This window comes from Silene latifolia, chromosome 11 (assembly GCF_048544455.1).
Source record: "Silene latifolia isolate original U9 population chromosome 11, ASM4854445v1, whole genome shotgun sequence".
NCBI lineage: Eukaryota > Viridiplantae > Streptophyta > Magnoliopsida > Caryophyllales > Caryophyllaceae > Silene > Silene latifolia.
The window spans coordinates 187255465-187268917 of record NC_133536.1 but is presented as its reverse complement, the minus strand read 5'-3'; the positions used below and the strand labels follow the sequence as shown (position 1 = coordinate 187268917).

At 42.4% G+C, this 13453-nt stretch overlaps 1 long non-coding RNA gene across 1 annotated transcript in view; it reads right to left on the bottom strand.

Moving 5' to 3' along the window:
* Positions 1 to 239: 239 nt before the first annotated feature.
* Positions 240 to 13453, bottom strand: part of LOC141615239 (uncharacterized) — a 37398-nt gene continuing 24184 nt past the window's right edge. Inside the window, exons 2-3 of the long non-coding RNA XR_012529738.1 lie at positions 1442 to 1511; positions 240 to 499 (exon numbers count right to left, since the gene is read on the bottom strand). This is a non-coding gene — a long non-coding RNA (uncharacterized LOC141615239). The remainder of the gene's footprint in view (positions 500 to 1441; positions 1512 to 13453) is intronic.

The window sequence follows — 13453 nt, the reverse complement described above, 5'->3', positions numbered from 1 at the left end:
TTCCTTTTTCTTTTTTGCGTCATTTGTTATAAGAACTGATGCATTTGATATTTTGTTTTAGCGAAAATTCATTTTCCTCATTTGTTTCATTTCATTCAAGAACCGACCAATTTAATAATGCATTTTTTTATATCGAAAAATTTGCTACCAAAATTTTTGGCACCACTTCTCCATAAAATCGACAATCCGAATACCAAAACTTAAAAACCCCTGCAACAAAGAATCCAACCAACCACTAATACATCACATGTAAAACATTACATTTCATTCAACCAAACCACGAGGTTCCGAATACAATCCAATGTATAAATAATCCACAAACGTTTTTGTTACTAAGCTAATCTATACTTAATGTTCTCTAAACATTTAGAAACTTACATAAAATTATATATCAATCCAAACTCGATGCCACAAACCTAACACAACTCAACGTCTCAACCGGACATACTCAAGTAGTCAATAGTGCTCGATCGGAGTAGTAGAAGAATATATAGATCACCTGCAATCTCCAGAAGAAAGGTCGATTAGATATCAATATAACTATATGTTTAAGCACCTGCCTTTAATCACATACTAAGACATCATAACAAAAAATTAAGACTAACAAATTACATTATCAAATAAGGTATTCTCAAAGAAAAAACTTCGCGGGTAAAAAATACCATCCTGAAGTAAAAGCATACGAACGGTCAATTGTGGTTGAAAAAAGTAAAAAATCAAATTAATGGGAACCTTGTCATAGTGAAATGTGACAAATGAAAATTATTATTCAGCCAAGAAATATAAAATAAAGAAGATAAAGAGCAAGCACGAGACTTACAAGTGACAAAGAATTCCGTAAAAGACTCTCTTATTCAATTTGACAGCCATTTTTGCAGCCCGGTTTATATAACCAGCTGCTCCGAATTTTTTAACCTCCTACCCATATTCATTGTCAATGTAGCAAAACATGTCATCCAAGTGAGAACTAATTCCCAAAAATCCGTAAAAAAATACATAAGTGACGAACCGGTACATCTACATTATCTTTATACAATAATTTGATCAAGTTCAACAAGATTTGTTTGGAGTATAGTGGAGAGATGAGCCTTATTTAGTCCAAAGCAAATCGCAACCACCGAAAACGAAGAGTGAAAGATGAGAACGGAAGATTGATGCGACGAAATACATTGATGAAGAAATTGGGTATCAATAGCGAGCAATGATAAAAGTTAAATTCAACAGAAGCTGTGCAATACAAATCAACAATTTGATAAAATACTTGACTAAGAACGAATTAGCAAATACTCTGTTTATTCTAAATCTAAAAGGCCTTACAAGCACTTAAATTTAATTTTAAATAACAAATTTACTTAGTATCATTCTTGTGCTAAAAGAATGCTACTAAGATCAGAACTTGCTTTACATTAATCAGCTTTTATATAGATCATAGAACATAAACCTGTACTGTATCAAAAAAGGTGCTCTTTTCTGTATTCATGCACAATCACTGGGACGCTTGTAGGTGGCACCTACATGCAGCATTAGTCGAAATATTAGAGCAAGCAGCTATCCATAAACTGGTAAAAGCCGTATATAACAGACTCACAAACTGGCAATGGCAAGAAATACAATAGTTGTGCTAGAAATTCCCCAGCACAACTTTGATGCCACATTAGAACCATAAATTAGTTCAGATATCTAAAAGTGTATGAGACTATAAGAAAATGACAATAAAAGAAATCCACAGCCCAGAACGAAGTTCGGAAATGGTGCTTGATCAAAACTTCATAAGGCAGTTACTAGTTTAGACTTTAGAGGTTTCTTTAGGGCAGGCTAAATATCCTAGACATCAACTTTATGAAGGAAACTCAGTGGTTACTTTGTAACGTACATTCATAATATCCACATGCCTGAAACATAAAACTGTAAGCTTCAGGTAAAAATTATACTTCCTCTTTCCATGAATAACTTTCTCATTTCCTTTTTGGGGCATCTACAGAAAACTCACTTCAATTTTTTTTCCTTTGTGTGTTAGTTGTGGTTATTACAATTCACGTCTCAGGCCTTTACTCAGCCTAAATATTCATCAACATTTTAATGTGCTTCTTAGTTCTCGTGCAAAAGGAACTGAGAAGTTGATTCATGGATGATGTATCTATGTGGACAATGGGCCACGGGGGCTCTTGGGAAACAAGCGTTTGCATTTGTAGAGTCGCCACCAATTTATTGTGGAAAATTGGAAACCGTTCGAATACCTCGTGCCATGTCAAGACACAAAGTAGTGACATGAACACCAAGAACTCGTTACCCTTAGCATTCTATGTCTAGAATGACTCTCGTGGATGCCAATGAACACGGATGTTCACAGAGATCTGGAGTAAGGGGTGAGGGTACGTATTAGCAAGCTCTTTTGATCGAACACCTAATCCCGCCCACCTCGATAGCGGCCTCTACTAATGATTAGGGAAAATCGTCTATACTTGATATATTGTCGATTATATGCATGCAATGCAACATCCATTAAATTAATCCTAGCATGTGAAGAATTAGACTAAGTCGGTGAACACGTAATTTAACATACAATTGGGTCAAAGTTGAGATTTAAGATCGATTACATGTGAAGGCATACAAGTGATACAAGACAAGAAAAATGAATACAACAAAGAAAATTACAATAATTACATTGGATTAATGATTTATGTCGAAAATACATCTAAAAAGGATAATTTGGAAAAGAAAGAATAAACAAATTAACGAACAGAAATTAAGCGATAATACGAATAATAGTTAGTTAATTACGTAATTAAAACTAGGTCAAGGCAAAACGGGAGTTCAGAGACAAAAATCAACCAGAAACAGGCGCATCAGAGCTGCGCCCTCTTCCAGAGGGCGCAACAGTTACTGCGTCTGTTCCTTGGCTCAGTTCTGGCTGGGAAGCCGGAATTGCAAGTCGTTAATATTCGTTGGTGATTTTAATGATCGATTAATAAAATTTGACTCGGATGGAAGTGATTAGCAGATTGTTTACAGGCGATTAATGGTCATGAAAGCGATAAACATGGATGAAACTAATTAGGACGAATTATTACAAGATTTAAAAGGATAATTAACAAATTAATGAACTAAACAAATTGATTAGGTTAAATACGATGTATTAATGATGGACTAATGATGGATATGATAATGAACAGGTAAGAATATATCAAGATCGAATCCCATAAACCCAACATGAATGAATCGAACTTCTACAACCCGGATTGACTTTAATGACGAAAACCCGCAAATATTACTTACTTGGGATTTAAGTCGAGAATTAATGACAGATTAATTATGAAGAATTATGAATTACAGATTAACATTATCATGCTTAAATTGTCGTGTTAACGAAACAATGAACATTCGAAAACAAAGTGAAAAACAAAAGGACGGACAAAAGACGAAGGAAGAAGAAAGGAAGCAGGAACTGCGGCAGCCTCACGAAGAGGCGCAGCAGGAACTGCGTCCCTTCGAAGAGGCGTAGCAGGTACTGCGTCCCTTCGAAGAGGCGTAGCAGTTGCTGCGTCCTTTCTCGACTGTTGTCCTCTGATAATCCGTAAAAAAAGGTTTTAAACAAAGGGTTTTAGAAATCGGTTTTAATTGTATTTTCGACATAAATCTTACAATATGATTACAAAAGTTGAAGAACAATAAATAAAAGAGGGATTTACACCCTCAAACTTACATGTTTGACAAAACGAGATGAACTAAGTTTACGATTAGTGATGCTCGACTCGAATGTAACGAAAGTGCCCTCGTAAGAGGAAAACGATTAAGATTGATTAAAGTTGATTATGGTGGAGTTTGTCAAATTGGTCGGTCATGCAAAACGAGGCTGGTACTCAGAAAGATCCGAGCTTACGTGGTCGAAAGTTCAAGCAGGTAGGCGCCAAAAAGTAAGAACGTGGTCTAGAATGCAAAGGGAGAAGAGAAGAGCGGACACTCGCGTGAGAAATATGTAAGACTAAAGGTCTCTATTTATACTAATCACGTGGAGGAAGTAGGGTTTTTCGGAGAAAATTTGGAAGTGAATCTCGAAAAGATACGAAAAATACGCAGAAAAGGACTTGGGAAGAGGCGCAGCAGGTACTGCGTCTCTTGGAAGAGGCGCAGCACCTGCTGCGTCTATTCCCAAGTGGTTTCCTCCTGCGGAAGAAAGATTTCCGTGTTTAGTTTATGGAATGACGGAATAATTTGGTTTTCCTTAATATTTTGTGTGAATACTAAGAGAAATTGTTTACCGAAGACTAAAAGATTTATAAAATATGGAATAGAAATATCCAGAACATTCTGACTCGGCATTTTAATGGTTATCAGAAAATGAAGACGGTTTTAGGCCCGGACTCCAAATGTACTCTAATTACTGCCAAAACGACCGTATCGGTATGTGGATGACATTTAAGAGGTAGACATAAATGTTTGAGCGATCACTTGACGATAAACTTACGAACTGTCACAAATCGTTCTGCATACCAAACATGCGGCCCAATCATCACCGGGTGGTTTGCGGGAGGTGCAGAAATGAGGTATCTACAGAGCCCCCACATTTTAGATTCTGTCGACTATCGGGGAGGGTCGTTTAAAGTCCATTAGACTACGTAAGGAGGCTCACCAGCCATAAGAAGAGACCATACCCGAAATTCCTTGAAACTCCAGGGAAAAGAAACGCGATATTGGGAGAAGACAGTAGGACACAGTCTGGAACTGCTGGGTGAAATTTGCTTGTGTTCAGCTTCAAACAAACTTCGGAAGAATTTGGGGTCGATGTTGATCTCCATGTCTTGAGAAGAAAGTGACTGTCGGTCGTGAACTCTCGTTGGGGAAACATAATCGGGAACTGATCTCCATGTCTCGAGAGGGAAAGTCTATCCGTGTACTCTCGTTGGGGGAACTTAATCGAAAACTAATCTCCATATCTCGAGACGGAAAGTCTATCCGTGTACTCTCGCTGGGGAACATAATAAAGGCGTGTCGAAACACCTGTCAAAGAGGGATGCTCGTTGTGACAAGCTAAGTCTTGGATAAGAAATAAGGCGATAATTTGCTGTTGGCTTGGAAGATGTGGACCCGGGTGAAGAACATACGTCAAACGGACCAAATATGTGATGTAGCATCAAGGAAGAGGCGCACCAAAGATGGGCCCACAAAAAAAACGAACTCATAACGAATTTTTGAAAATTCGTATGAAAGGAGGCTGAGGAAGAGGCGCAGTAAGAGCTGCGTCCCTTGGAAGAGGCACATCACCTGCTACGTCTATTCTTGGGTGTGTCTTTCCTGCGTAAAAACCTGATGAAACAGGGGTTTTATTTCATTATTTCGAAACATAAAATCTCAATTACTCTCTCAAATTTCAACCATTTCCGTCAAAATTTGATATAAAATCTTGCATTTGCTAGGAATAATCGAGGTATGTGTATCAATCTTGCATTTATCTTCTGTATTTGATCAAATGGGATCGACAAAATTAGGGTTTTTGACCCTAATTAGTCGAAAATTTGGGGCTTTTCCTCCAAATGATTTTGCCTTGCGAAATTGACTTTGTAAATGGCCAATTGGTAGTATAAGGATCATAACCATGTATTTGTTTTGAATTTTCGTTGAGTTTTGCGCATTTGAGTGAAATTGAGACGGTTTCACAGCTAAACCGTAAATTGCTTCGAAAATAGCCTTAGGATTGTCCATTTGTGACGAAACTTGATATTTGGAATCCTTGTGTGATGGGTAACTTCTTACCATGTCGAAATTTTGGTTTGTGACGGCTTTTTCAGGACACTTTTCTAGGGCATAATCGTCGTTATAACGAAATGCTGTCGAAATTCCGACTCCAACCCATGACTAGGCTTCAACTTAGGCTTGACTTGACCCAAATTACCACATGAGCGGACGGGTTTGTGGAAAAAATTGACAAAGATGGCGAGAAAAGAGCGATTTCAGAGCTCCGAAAACTCAAAAATCCCCTAATCAAGGCTTGTCGTCACTTGACGCGGCCTAAATTCACTTTGATTTTGCAGGTGATGAGGCTTCTACGTCTGGGAGGGCCCCATGGACATAGACACTGTTGTTGACTCTTCTCAGGTGCTAGAGGAGGCGTTGGAGGAGGCTTTCATCGCTGCGGTGATGGCTGCTGAGGACGAGGTCCGAGGGGAGGAGGCTGCTGAGGAGGAGGAGGCCCCGAGACGGGCTAACGTTGGACGAGGTGGTCGCCAGCTGAAGGGAGCACCTGCGTGGGCTGAGACCTGGGATAGTAGGCACCTGCTCTGGGCTACGGAGGGTCACCTGTCCTACAGGACGGTGAAGAGCTTGGTAAATAGGATTCTTCACTCTTCATTAATCTTCTTTCATTCCTGTTTGTCATTCCTTTTCTTCTTCATTTGAGCTAAAGATAGGTTTTGTTTCAAATCAACATAGGAGGCCGGGAACATTAGGTCGTTCTCGGGCTACACGACGGCGATGGGGTGCTACGAGAGGATGTCGGCTGAGGAGCGGGCCCTGATCGAGCGGGGAGCGTTCGGTGCCTTGGTGCAGGCTTGGAGGGATATTGCGGGCCCTCAGTCTTGTTCGAGTGTTCTTGGACCGGTTTAGGACACGACCTCCACGTTTCACATGCCTTTTGGTGAGGTGGGGGTCACTTTGGAGGACTACGACATGATTTCTGGTCTGCCGTGTGGGACTGAGGTGGTGGAGTGGCCGAGACGGCCATGAGGGTCGACTCGGCGAAGGCCAGGAGGCTGATTGGCTGGAACTTGGCGCCGAAGGCGGCTGCGGTACCTGGCTTGGTGCCTAGTTGTTACGTGCGGGACTACGTCGCGGGGAAACCCCAGCGTTGGTGGTGATCGAGGGGGGGGGGGGGGGGGGGGGGAGACGGCTCCTCCTCCCTGCACTGCAGAGCAGAGAGTCCGCTTGTGGCTCTGGTGGTTCTTGCCTTCGATTTACCTCGAAGACAAGGGAGAGAGGCTTTCGACGAAGCTTCTTCACTTTCTTTCTGGCCTGAGCTCCCTAGGTCATTGGGACTGGGTCATTGCTGGTTTTGCGGTCCTCATCCGCTTCATGAGGGCCATGGTTCGTCCAGAGTTGATGGAGAAGGGAACTTCTCCTGCTGCTGTCGGCCCTGGACTGTTGTTGGAGGTATGAACCTTCACTTCTTCTCATGAAAGATCATTTCTTTTTCTTATCAAATCACGAAAGATCGTTGTTGATTATCTTGATTTACAGGCGTGGGTGTACTCCTACTTTCCGAGCCTCGCGCCCAAGAGGACGGAGCCGGTGGAGAAGGCCTATCTCGTCGTGAGGGATTGGGTGATGTGCCGCACGAGGAGTCGGCGTTCCTTCCACGACGTCTGTCAGTGGGAGGTGAACGCTCTTCAGCTGGACGGCGTGAGTATTTTATCTTACATTTGTCTGTGTTTTCTCTTTCTACTTTTAGAACTGATCATAAGAATTACCCTTCGTTTGCTTTTCTAGTGGGTGCTTAGGCCTTGGGAGGAGTACGCTGGCGCTCCTCCTTTCGTGGCTGAGGTCCTTCGGCCTAAGAGCTCGAGCCGGCTGCTACTGAGGACGCCGATGGGTCATGTGTGGTACTTGGGCGAGCGCTTGGCTCGACAGTGCTCTCGGGATGTCTTGACGGTTCCCATCGATCCTCCTCGGACGATGTTTAGGGAGCCTTCAGAGGCTGAGAGGGAGGCTGACCTGGCCGGCGTCGGTGGCGACGCCCTCCTCCTTCCTGGTGAGGATTACTCGGCGTTCCTCTATGGGAGGTTGGCGTACTGGCCGGTTGTGGTAAGTATTTTGCCCTCTTTGATTGTTTGAGTATATGATGAAGGATCATCGGTTAACAGAAATAATCTGACTTTGCAGGAGGTTGAGGCGGCGGGCATCGAGCCCCCAGAGTACCCCGAGACCCTTGAGTACACCGACATGACGGGGATGACGACGATCTCCGAGCTACGTGACTTTGACGTGGCGGTGAGAGATGCTGGCCTGGACGATTGGCAGCATCTGATCCGGAGGGTAAGTCTTCTAGTCTATATAGTTTTCGTGTAAGAACACATTTGCTCGAGTTTGCTCAATTGCTAAACATTTTCCTTTTGAAATGCAGGTCGCGCCATCCCGGTTCGTGGCTTTGTGGAGGGTAGCCAACCGGCTACGGGCTACCGCCGTCGAGGCACTTGCTGGTGGCCGAGGACGTCAGGTATGAACCTTCCGTTTACTTTATTTTTGAGTTTTCTAATTTTCCTTTATGCTTGAAATGATTGACATGAGTCAGTTTTGTCGTTCGCAGAGGGAGCGCGAGAGCTTGCCCAGTCCCGAGAGGAGACGGCTCGCCTGCTGAGGGAGCTCGAGGTCCGCGAGGCCGAGGTTGCTGCTCTCGAGGCGAGAGTTGCTGAGCTAGATGGCGACCAGCAGTAGCTTTCTCGTTGCTTCTTGTTTTTTTGGTTGTATTTTGTACATTTATACATTTTCGGACATTTGGATTTTGTTTTGGGACTCGAGCCCCTAGTTTGGTGTACATATCCCTTTTTGATCGTATATATGACGGCCTGAGTGCCTTTGCTGCTGGGTTGCCTTGTTTGTACCTGCAGGTTATCTTTGAACAGGTTTGGTAGATGACGGTTTACGCAGTCATGCTGCCGAAATGTACACAGAAATCACATAGAACATGTATTTGTACATATGGCCTAAATTAGCGCAAAACAATGACTCGAAAAGGCAGAGAAATGACCAGAAATGCAAAAATTTGATCGGAAATGGCAGAAATGCATAAATTTGGTCGGAAACGACCGGACGGTAGGGAGGGTTACCCCTTAAAAAAAGAAAAAATAAAAACATGTAAGTTTGAAGTGGAGAGTGAAATGATTTTCCAAAAAGGAAAAGAGGTAAAGTTCGAAAAAAATGATATAATTAGATTAAATACCAAAATGTAATATAAAAAAAGAATAAATGAAATTAAATTGGTGAAATGATTCCCCAAAAAGAAAATTAAAAGGAATGTATAAGTGTGCTAAAATGACGAAAAATATCGATGTCGTCTCGAGATGCGTTCCCGCGAAATTAGGAAACACGAAATATGGTAACTTGACGCATTTACCAAAATAATAACCCGTATGAATAGGAAATTATTCGTTGAGGAATTTAGAAAACATCCAACGCGGAAAATCACAGAAAAACAGCTGAGAAAGAGGCGCAGCAAGAGCTACGTCTCTTCGAAGAGGCGCAGCACCTGCTGCGCCTGTTCCCCAGCGTGTCCGTTCTGACGGATTTTAGGAAACAACTTTTAGTATAAATAGAGACGTCGAGGGAGGTTTTGTTCACATAATTCTTCCGTCTTTCTTCGTCTTATTACACAAAACTCCCAAAATAAGCCTACATCATGAATACTCTTGAAATTTGTCTAAAAGAATGGACAACTGAGTTCTCTAGTGTGGAGAAGTATGACATGGGTGCTTATAATTTTGGAGCACTTTTGAGCTTGAAATTGATCAAGGTAGTCAAACCGTTTCTCGATGCTTGTTTTGACTATTGGGACCCGAATCATCACGTATTTTCCTTTCCTGGAGGAGACATTTGCCCATTTCCTGAGGAGATTGCTGCGATTGGTGGTTGGGATCCGGAACATTTGCCTGCCATTCCCTCCATTTCTCAAGGGTATAAGAATAAGTTTAGAGACATGCTTGGATTGGCCAGAGTTGATGTTGACCGTCTTGTGACTTCTAAAGGAGTGTGAATGTTGGATTTCATCGATCGCTTCATCAATAAGACTGACCCTACTGTTTCTTATGTTGCGAGGAGAAGGGCATTCGGGTTTTGCCTGTTGCATGTATATGTCCTTCAAGGGCATGTTGATGAGGACATGAGGGGCGACCCTCGTCTTTTGAGCCTGATTGAGCAAATGGAGCTGCGCGCAGAGCCCGGCTTTGCGTGTTTAGGAGAGATCCTATTGGGTTTGGATAACAGGAAAGCCAATCGCGACCTAGCTTATTTGGGAAGTCCCATTATTTTGCAGGTAAAAGAATACTTTTGTTCTTTTTTTTTCTCTCTTTTTTTTTCGTTTTTTTTTTTTTTTTTTTTTTTTTTTTTTTTTTTTGTTTTTTTAATACCCGCTTTTGGTAGGTTTGGCTTATGGAGCGTCTTCGATTGATCGAGCCCCCAGCTAATGTTCCTTCTTACCATGCTCGTTCGATTGCAATGAGGACCATGCTTTACATGGTGGACTTCACTCGAGTGTGCAACTACTGGGAAAACAAGTTGAAAAGTGAAGATGGCCCCTTAATTAGATGGATTGTACCATGGTGGCACCTCAAGTCTGTTACTGGAGTATCTTCCCAGGATCCTACCCGAGCTGTTCACATTCCCGGTTTGGAGTTTATGATATGCATCTTCCCGGGAAGGTTGATGAGGCAGGTTGGATTGAAGTAGATGATCCCGAAGCTTGACACTGTCCCGCAGACTGCCGTGGCGCTTACTACTGAGAGTCGAAGAGAATGGGCCATCAAATGGGCTCAGAGGAACATTTGGTTCTTGAATTCTTCTGTCAGTGCTCTATGGGTGTCAGATTCCTATATGCGGTGGAGGAAAGCTGCTACTCCGGAGGAACGCGAGAGACTGAGGAAGCGTGAACCTGTTGGCTACAAGGTTCGCGAGGTAGAAAAAGAGAAGGAGAAGCATCTGACTGAAGGAGAGGAAGAAGCCGGGTTTCGAGTTTTTTATCCTTCGAAGAAACCGAAGACTTCTCCTGCCGTCAAGATGGTGGTTGGCAAGAATGGCAAAGTAAGACCACGAGAGAGACCATTAGTGATTAGGTCGGAAGTGGCGTAGGAGCGTCCGACTCGAGGTCGCGACAAGAAGTATGATAAGAAGGACAAAGGCAAAGGGAAAGTGGAAGAGTAGCCTATGTCTTTTATTATTATTATTTATTATTATTATTATTATTATTACAATAAGAATGCGGGGTTTTTAGAATCCTAGCTTATTTATTTTTATTATGATTTTATTATGTAACATATTATTATTATGAATGAAATAAAAGAGGTTGATTGGTTATGAAACCGTTGTGGTTTTCTTTTCATTATTCTTGTCGAATTTCAAATGCATTTGCAAATGCCCAACTATTTACATTTAAAGCGATTAAGTGGGTTGTATCCCGTGAAGGATTGCCTACGTATTCATTAAAAAATGAAATCAAACTCTTGCGCGTAGTTCGAGTAAATGTAAAAGAATAATTGTTCTAAGCAAGAGCTTGTAACGAACTTAGAAAATAAGCATGTGCTTTACTTACTCCGAAAATGCAATTTAGTTTATTTGATGATATGAGAATGACAAATTGTCAAAATGCAAGAGCAAGATGACATTAGCTTGATTCATCTTGGCCAGGGGCCGTTTATTTCGTGCCACAAGGGCGACACGTGAGGTTACGCGAGGAGTTTTGCTCCTATTCTAGGCATAATAACGTTTTAATTGGTCAAGGTTTGTTGGGTTGGTAAATTCGTTCCCGTCTAGGTCTGTGATCCTAACCGCAGCCCCTGGAAGTATGGACTTGAATAGGAATGGCCCTGCCCAATTGGGTTTGAATTTTCCTTGTGGATCGACAGGTAAAAGAGCCCTAATGGATTTGAGGACCAAATCTCCTTCTCTGATGTTCCTTGGCTTAACCCTTTTGTTGAAGGCTCGTTTGATGCGCGCCTGGTATGTTTGCATATTATGTAATGCACATAACCTTCGTTCATCCAGGAGGATGAGTTCTTCATATCTATCCCTCTTCCAATCGGCTTCGGGTATTTGACTTTCGAGTAAAATACGCAAGGATGGTACTTCTAGCTCGACTGGTTGTACGGCTTCCATGCCGTAGGTCAAATAGAAAGAAGTTGCCCCAGTGGGTATCCTAACGGATGTACGGTATCCCCATAAAGCAAAGGGTATCTTGCTTGGTCAGTCCCTATAGTTGTCAATCATTTTCTTGAGAATTGTGACAACGTTTTTGTTCACTGCCTCTACCGCGCCATTGGTTTGTGGTCTATATGGCGAGGAGTGGTGATGCCTGATTTTGTACTTGGCTAGCAATTGTTTAGTCTCAGCTTGGAAATGTGATCCATTGTCACTAATGATCTCATGTGGGCAACCATATCGACAGATGATATTGGTTTGTATGAACTTTGCCACGTTCTTGGCTGTAAGACTAGTGTAAGAAGCCGCTTCTACCCACTTGGTGAAGTAATCGATTGCTACTAGGATGAAACAGTGACCTCCTGTTCCGGCTGGAGTGATCTTGCCGATGATGTCAATTCCCCAAGCAGAAAATGGCCAGGGAGATGTCATGGTGTAAAGCAATGAGGGAGGATATGTTGCACATTCTCGAAGATTTGGCAATTACGGCAATGTCTCACATATTTGATGCAATCAGATTCCATCGTGGTCCAATAATATCCTAAACGTGTGATTTTATTTGCCATCATGGGTCCACTCATGTGAGGGCCACATTCTCCATCATGGACTTCTTCGATCACTTTTCGTGCCTGTGAATGATCAAGACAACGTAGGATTACACCAAGAGGTGTTCTTTTGTATAGCTCTCCTTGCATGAGGACGTATTGGGAAGCTAGTAAACGGATAGCGCGTTGTCCCCTTTTGTCCATTTCCGGTGGATAGGTGCCATTGAGTTTGAAGTTAGGATTGCTTGGAACCAAGGCTCCTCCGTAATTTCCTCTTCATCGGTGATTTGGTGCACATAAGCTGGCTCTGATCGTCGTTCGATGCATAAAGGCATTTCTACCATACTATCCGGCATGTTAATCAAAGATGCGAGTTTTGCAAGAGCGTCCGCAAATTGATTTTCTTCTCGAGGTAGATGTAAGTAGGTTACTTGATCGAAGAATTGGGCTACTTGGTCTATTCTGGCTTGGTAAGGTGCCAGGCTTTCGCTTCGGATTTTCCAAGATCCCGTAACTTGGTTGATGATCAAAGAGGAATCTCCGTGTACTCAAAGATTCTTGATGCCTAAACTTACTGCCGCTTGCAATCCAATGAGACAGACTACGTATTCTGCAGCGTTATTTGTCACCTCGAAGTCGAGTTTGACAGAGATTGGTGTATGCTCGCCTTCAGGAGAAATGAGCAACACCCCTATTCCAAATCCTCTTAAGTTCGATGCTCCATTAAAATAGAGGTCCCAGGAGTCTACATCTGCTTGGAGTATATCTTCATCCGGAAATGACCAAGTGTCTATCGTTTGTGTGTCATTGATGGGATTTTCTGCGAAGAATTCGGCAACAGCGTGCCCCTTTATGACTTTCAAAGGTACATACTTAAGATCGAACTCAGAGAGCATCAAAGTCTATCTCGCTAGGCATTGAGAACGGGTTTCTCGAAGAGGTATTTGACAGGATCCATTTTGGAGAATATTTTAACGGAGTAGCTAAGCATGTAGTGGCGTACCTTCTTCGTA